Source organism: Haemaphysalis longicornis, unplaced genomic scaffold (assembly GCF_048455015.1).
Source record: "Haemaphysalis longicornis isolate Haplotype H1 unplaced genomic scaffold, Haemaphysalis longicornis Haplotype H1 scaffold_1, whole genome shotgun sequence".
NCBI classification, from domain to species: Eukaryota; Metazoa; Arthropoda; class Arachnida; order Ixodida; family Ixodidae; genus Haemaphysalis; species Haemaphysalis longicornis.
The window spans coordinates 166,944,040-166,950,039 of NW_027526203.1; the positions used below are offsets into that span (position 1 = coordinate 166,944,040).

A 6,000-nucleotide genomic window follows, 5' to 3' on the forward strand; every position below is an offset into this window, starting at 1 on the left:
CGCAATAAGTTCGACGCACTAATCAGGAAGGCCTACAAACAAGCCCTCGGACTACCGATAAGCACATCGTCCGAGAAACTGCTTATGCTTGGACTCCACAACACCATAGACGAGCTCATAGAAGCCCACCTGACCGCTCAGCAGGAACGACTCGCCACCACTCCAGCTGGCCGTTACCTATTGCGCCGTCTCGGATATTCGGTTGTGAATTCGGGGCCTGCCATGGAAGACATTCCCGAAAAAATCAGAGAAAACATCAGAGTTTCCCCCTACCTCAAAATATGCATCCTCAGCACCTGAGGGCTGAAGAACGGCCAGAGCCGAAAACTTATATAGAAAGGACATATGGGCAAAAAAGCAGGGTGGTGTACACAGACGCGGCAGACTACGCCAGAGAGCATGCTATGACGGCAGTGTTCACCGACATGGCGCGAACACTCACGAGCCTGACACACGCACCAATGCACTGCAAGCGGAAGAAACAGCCATCGCGCTTGCCATCACTCAAACTGAAGCTATGACTGTCATCTCAGACTCACAGGGAGCATGCAGAAATTATATCAATGGGCGAATTTCCAAAACCGCCCTTCAAATCCTCGATCCCCCCGTCACTCTATCCACTATCCCCCCGTCCCTCGTCGCTCTTCGAAACCTCGTCGCTAACACGAGTGCCCCAGAATTAGCCGGCCGGGCCACAAGAAGATCAGTAGGGGGTTAACCAGCCATTAGTCACGTACAGAGATATCACTCAACATTCCCGACAGATATACCCGCCAGGCCATAAATCCCCCACAAAAAAGCAAGAAACCTCACTTAAGCAGCTACAGACCAATACTTTGCCGCACCCTAGCAGGCTTCGCGCTATATTCCCTACAATGTATACATCCACTTGCCCTCACTGTGGAGAGCTCTCAACCTTATATCACATGGTGTGGGCTTGTCAACATAATAAGAATATAGACACAATACAAAATCCAACTTTAGAGCAGTGGGAGCGAGAGCTGGCCAGCTCTGATCCTGATCGTCAGCTTCGGCTCGTCGAGAGGGCGAAGGCGGCAGCAAGCTCTACTGGGGTCCTGGACTAAGGACTCCACTCACAGTACCCTTATTTGATATCAATAAAAGTTTTCCTCCTCCTTCTCCTCCTCCTCCTCGCAACGGGTTCGAACGTTGTTTGGAGCGTCTTGAAAAGAACTACGGGTGCCCCGGGGCAGTATAAGGCGCATTGCTAAGGTCGATTGAAGAGTTTCCAAAGAAATTTTACTGATAGAAGTTGAAGCTTCAAGAAATCAGAGATTTGCTCCTAGAGCTTGCCGTGGCAAAGCGGGATTCATATCTTTAACCCCTAAGCACCTGTACCAAATGCAGAAGGGAGCGCGATCCTGAGGCTGAATATATTGGCCAGACTCCATATTGTCAAAACTGCAAGTCCTCTGGACTCCTAGGTAGTGACGCGGAGTGCCCCGCGCTCCGACGACATGAGGAACGTAGCAAAACACGGGCAAAAAATCGGCGCTCATGCAGTCCGTATCGCCGTAGAAGCAGGCATTGCTTGTCATGCAGGAACCATGACGATCGCGACATGCCCCTCTCCGAGACGAGTCCCAGCTACAGCAGGAGCCGTAGTGTTGGGGCCCCCACCGCACCATAGTCGGACATAGCCAAGTCTAGTACGCAGCCCGCCACCCGACAGATGGCGTGCCGTCTGTAGACAAGCGTGCGTGCCTGAACAGCTAGACTTCGCTGAGTCTGGACGTGTCCTTCGTACGGTCAGCTGGCTCGGCTGGCCGCCAGCTTACATTACGCCGGGAAGAACATAACATTGTGATCATAGGCTTCATGCAATGCTGCAAAGCTTCGAGAAAACACGCATTACACTCAATGCAAAAAAGTGCGTGTTCCGCGAAACAACCATACATATAGACTTTCTCTGTCACCAATTTGGTAAACGGGGTATCCGCCTGAGCAGCAAGGTCCTAAAGACCGTCCAGGGTATATCAACACCACATCAAAAGCTGACAGGGACGTCGGAACAGTGGGTGCAGGGGTAGCGATGGCTCCACTTAATGTACAAATGGGGGAGCACGGCTCCCCCAGTCAAGGGCCACAAGAAGACTTCTGCTGAGCCCCAGAGGGCTCCAGCAAAGTTAGGTTTACTTGAAGGTAAAATGGCTAAGGGTCAGAGATATTCAGTCGAAATACTAGGGGCGCCGGTCACTAATTAGACGATAATTCCGCCCCACAAATCCCTTAAATATGAAAATATAGTGATTTCGACGTTGCCCGTTTTGAGCAGATATATTGTCAAAAAGCCTTAGTATGGAGCGTTTGCAAAGCTAATCCGCCCGCTAAAATATTCGATGCCTGCGGTATCAATTAAAGGATCGAAGGTATATTGGCTGTGCCTTTAGTATCCGGGTCGTACTGTCATGATACTAGCCAGCTACACTGGACAGTATGACTTATAACTCTTTACGCTAACCCGCTCAGATTTCTTAGGAAACCATGGTTCCCTAAGCGGCTTGCACCAATCGCATAATTACTCACATTTCAACAAGTTATCAGCAGACATATCAGCAGTGCAGCTGTATGTCTGCTGCGCTGGTGCTGCTGAAAACCTAGGTTTTGGTGCTGGGCTATGAATATGATGCATAACCAAATGAGGGTTATTGCCACTTTCACATTCATCGAAACTGTCATCATCTTTCATTAGTTTGGGGGCCAGAGTGAAAAGGGCTTGCCTTTGGCTTGGTAGAGAATGGAACTTCGCAGCATACTTTTTACTTCGCAACTTGTCCAGGAGATTTCACCAGTAACTACACCATTTACTACTGGAGGCTGGGGGAACTTGAGCCCTCCGCGATTCATGTTTGCTAGTATCCCTGCATTTTCAGTTGTGATCTCTTCATCTTCTATCAAATTTGCTCGACACGTAGTGCATGCAAGCATTTAGTGCCGCATGGGCACAGTATCCGGCCACGTATGTTATAGCTGGAAGATTCTGTGCTTTCATTTCAAAGTAATTGTCATTTACTGAAATGCTGAAGCTCTGTAGAATGGCCTTATCAATGCTGACTCAGGTGCCCCTAAATAGATGTCTGGAAGCTCCAGGGCTCTTTGCAGCCGCAGCTTGCGTTGGGATTCGAACAATTGCTTGATAGATACATCGTACTGCGCCACTGAAAGCTGCCTGTACTTGCCAAATCGTTCCCCCAAGCAGTCCGTTTGGAATTTCCCCAGGAGTACGTAGTCGAATGCAAGGTCTTCAAGGCAATAGCTGATGATGTTCACCAATTCTTCCGTAGTGAGCCGCAAGGCACTGGGGTCTCCCGAGCGAAAATTCCATTGTCAAGCTTCCAAACCTCTTAGAGGTCAGGTCACTACATGATGGTTTGAAGGAATTCAACTTCTGGACACAATTATTCAGCGATGAGAGTCTTCGTGATGCAGATCATCACGAAGCCTGCGTCCTTCGCTGGGCGATTTCACATGAACGATCCTTTACCAGGTCCCGACAATCTTTGAAAATTCTGCTGTTCCAGCTGCATGCTGCAGTGCATAGCGTTGACCGCATGTTTCTAGGACAGCTATGGTTAGTAGGTTCACCTTCAGTGCAAGCTTAACATTTTGCCTTTCCATGTTGAATGGGTTGATGGCCTTTACTGACAGTTTTGGAGCAGACCCCGACATCTTGAAAATATAGCTTGAGAGAGAGGTCTTCGGTGACTTTAACTGACTTTCTGATTGCTGGTCCACCATCGACAGTTAGACTGAGGAAAAGTATATAGACATGCTGCGAAATAACCGCGTAGAATTTGGAAACCTTGATGTATATGGTGGGCACTCATAACAGTGCCTGAAAGTTGTCAATTTCGCTTTTGTCTTCTTCCGCCTGGTGTATCTCAATAGACTTGCTGATGGCATCTTGTAACGCAGCTGCCTCTCGGCGCGTCCTCTTCTCATTTGGAGCCTCCCGAGACGCGTTCGCATTTGGGGCACAAAGATATCCGTACAGTCGGAAAGTATGCTTGGAACTGCATCGGGTCGTAGCCGTACGAGCTTGAGCGGTAGTTAATTACTTTGCTCGTCGTTGTATCCATGTACCTTGTTGTATTTGTCATGTCTGTTGGTTTACAGTGGCGCTCGCAGACCTGCGATAAAAAACACAATAAAAGCTCAGGAGGTCAAAAACGAGACATCAGGCGCGTGGCAGTACAATGAGAAGAATTCCTTATAAATTTTGCGCGAACTCTACGTCAGCAATACTATTTCACTACGACTTAACATATTCAGGCAGTTTGAAAAAAAGCAGCGCTACGCGATTATCTCGCAACATTCTGCCCGCAGCGTTTTCAATGCAGCTGAGGCAGGTGTAACCACGACAGTCAAAGGGATGTTTTCCTTCCCACCGACCGCTTTGCTGGAGTGAAGCCAGCGTGGTGGATAGCTCTAAATTAGTCCACTGAGCCCTTCTTGGTGGGTCCGAAGGGAAGGTGAAGACACGCACGTGTTCACCGTCATCAGAGTTCCCGCAACACTACGGTACGCAACAATGCTCAGGCATTGTCACAGCCTGCAAACTTCACACGCACCTCCTGGCACCGGCGCACTTACGTCGTCATTACAGTACTTCTTCTCACTGTACTCACTTCTGACACAGCGTTGACAGTTTCGCTACACACGCTTCACGAAAAAAGACAACTAGTACAGTGAAAACGTGCGACCGCATGCTACCATTTCGAAAAACGAAGGAGCAACTGATGTTTACCGCTCTGCGAACGCATTTTCCAGGCGAGCACTGTGTAGGCAGATGAAAAGGGAAAAAAAAAATCCCCTACATAAAACAATCGTCATCATCATCATCGTCATCATCAGCCTGTCTACGCTCACTGCAGTGCAAAGACCTCTCCCAAAGACCTCCAATTATCCCGGTCCTGTGCTAACTGCGACCAATGTTTCCCAGCAAACTTGATCTCATCTGCCCATCTAACCTTCTGCCGGCACCTTCCACGCTTGCCTTCTCTAATCATCCATTCTGTTACCCTTAATGACCTACGGTTATCTTGCCTTCGCATTACATGCCCTGCCCACGTCCATTTCTTCTTCTTAATTTCTTTTTGTATGTCCTTAACACGCGTTTGTTTCCTGGCCTACTCCGCTCTCTTCTTGTCCGTTAACGTTACACCTATCATCTTCCGTTCCATTGCTTGCTGAGTCGTCCTGAACTTATGTTTAACCGTTTTAGTATGCCTTCGTATCTGTGCCCGTAAATGAGTACCGGTAATATGCAGCTGTCATACACTTTCTTTTCAGCGACAGTGGTAGGCTGCCATTCATTATCTGAGAATGCCTACCGAATGCACTCCACCCCATTCTTATCCTTCTAATTATATCTGCCCCATGGTTGGGATCCGGGCCCACTAGTTGGCCTAAGTAGATATATTTGCTTACTACTTCCACTGCCTGGCCACCTACCTTACACAAAACAATACTACCTTACAAAACATGCTGTTAAAAAAAACGTGATTTTTTACGAAATAATATTTTTATTCTTGCAGTAAAACAGTGAAAAAGATATCAAAATGTTTTCTTAAATTTCATACTACGGCTTGTACCTAACCGCGCATGCGCAGAAGCGCCAAGGTCATGGAGAGTGGTTGGAGCGGGTAGGGATATGACAGCCGCTCCTCGAAAACTCCGACAGCCGGTCCGTCGTAGTGTAATGACGTAGCCACAAAGAAGAGCAGGACATGGAGAGGCTTTATATACTCCAGAGGGTACCCAGGGACGGGACCGGCTTGTTATTCTGGAGTACCGCCAGGCAGATTGCCGGTGGTTGGAACTTGAAATCGGGAAACAGATAGACCAGCTTGCTCCTTAGCACCTTGAGGAAGCTGCCTCGATCCATGAACCACACAACGGCCACTTCTTCGGTGACTTCCAGGACCAGCACCCTTTCCAGTTGTTCCTCGGACGTCCACAGGCTCGCTGTTTCACGCA

General features: G+C 48.5%; 1 pseudogene; it reads right to left on the minus strand.

Annotated features, from left to right (window-relative positions):
* Window positions 1-3,484: 3,484 nt before the first annotated feature.
* LOC144167155 (uncharacterized) lies at window positions 3,485-4,564 on the minus strand (annotated as a pseudogene).
* Between the last annotated feature and the right edge of the window lie 1,436 nt (window positions 4,565-6,000).